Here is a 1,763-nt window from a genome sequence, read left to right on the forward strand (position 1 = left end):
CTTGGAGAATTCATACACGGGATCAGTTTGAAAGTTTTAAAGGTATGTAGGAAATTTATTATTATCTTCACATTAGAACAAGCCCAGATTGTTCTAATTTCATAGACTAGTAGCTTCAGCATTTTGTATAATGTATAATGTATTTTAAATAATTTTATTTGGTATATTAGTGAATCGCTCCATGCTTGAAATTTTGAAGTATATTGGTCCGGAGAGTAGTCTACTCTTGATCCATAGAATAAGGTGTGCGGATGCTTAAAACAAAAGTTAAAATTTGAAGTTGGTGATGGAAAACACAGCATTGAAAGTGTCCATTGTTCATGCAATAGTGGGTAAATATATTTTTTATTAAAACCCAATTCTTTAATGTAACCTGTTTTACTTATTATTCTAGAAATTCAGGCTTTTGCAAACATGCAGTAAATTGCTGGTCTATTTTATATATAAAGATACTGAGAGCTATCCCAACTTTCTGACTTTAGAAGTGGGGTAAAATGAAGGAAAAGAACTAACTGTGCCTTCGGTATTGTACGGTAATAAAATGGTTAGAGTTGCGAGGGTTAAATTTGGCTGGCTCAAAAAGGTTTATGTACCCTTATTTGGTCACTTAGCTAGTCTCAAAAATTTATTTCTAGCTTTTAGTCGGGATGAAATATTTGTGGAGAGTCCATTTGTAGCGAAGATAATATCAATTGAAGAGGCAGTGGCACAAAATAACTAAGTTGGAACGGAAGGAATCTACTGGTTAACGACTGTAGAGGCTACTATGGAAAAATTCAGCTAGGCCTTTTCATTTTTTTGTCTATTCTCTCAAGGGCTATTTTTAATTGATATTAAGAGAGACTGACAATATTTGAAAAAAAACGTTGTCCAAATATATAATTTTTATTTTAGATTTTAGTTAAAAAAAGTTATAATTAAATTTACACTTCTAGTCAAGGAAAGTTATATTTTTAATATGTTAAATTAGTTCCTATTTTAAATTTTGGCCAATTAGTATTTGTAGATAACAAATGAACTGAACTATTTATGTTATGAATTTTCTACTCAAAGCCATGTTAACTAAAAAGGCAAAAACAAATGTATTATAGAATTAATTCAAAGTTAAAAGCAATTAAATTCATTGAAGAAACCACTTAATTAGAAATTACAATAGAAGTGAATAAAATGTTAACATATGCAAATAAGTATTAAAAATAAAAACCATTTGAATTTACAGTATTATTTTTAATCATATTGGGATCTGCGGCAATAGCTCGAAATGTTATTAATCAACTCGAAAACTCATACCAAACCATCAGGGTGGCAAAGATAGGAAAATTGGGGTCCAATACAAAATAGAAAAATATGCCCTTTTAACGCATAATTTTGTGGGCCTCAATGTAATATTTTCCAGCGATAATGACAATCGAACGGCTTGACCTAAAATTAATTTAATTCATTAGCATTTCCTTATTTTGCAGTATATATTAAAACAGATCACCTTTAAAACGATTCACAAAACGTAGGGTCCTCTCTTTTTATTTAGTTACATTGGATTTGTAATAAGTCTACATGGTAAATTATTGCTTGGAATGGCACTGCATTTCATGCGTCTCTTGAATTCTCTTCATCTAAATGACAGTTATTATGATATATATTTAATAATATTAACTTTAAAATCAGTAATAACAAGTAAAATTTGTGTCTCAACCTTTCTTTCTAAAAAGTCTATATCTTTAAAATGGGCGCTGCAAATCTGTGCCCACTAACTAGGCATCTTC

The 1,763-nt window shown here is 29.9% G+C and overlaps 1 long non-coding RNA gene across 1 annotated transcript; it reads left to right on the forward strand.

Moving 5' to 3' along the window:
* Positions 1 to 859, forward strand: LOC149958916 (uncharacterized). Its single transcript, XR_016478351.1, has 3 exons — positions 1 to 332; positions 395 to 544; positions 636 to 859. It is a non-coding gene; the product is annotated as an uncharacterized LOC149958916 (long non-coding RNA).
* Positions 860 to 1,763: the final 904 nt, after the last annotated feature.

This window comes from Leiobunum rupestre, chromosome 2 (assembly GCF_980474605.1).
Source record: "Leiobunum rupestre chromosome 2, qqLeiRupe1.1.hap1, whole genome shotgun sequence".
Classification (NCBI taxonomy): domain Eukaryota; kingdom Metazoa; phylum Arthropoda; class Arachnida; order Opiliones; family Sclerosomatidae; genus Leiobunum; species Leiobunum rupestre.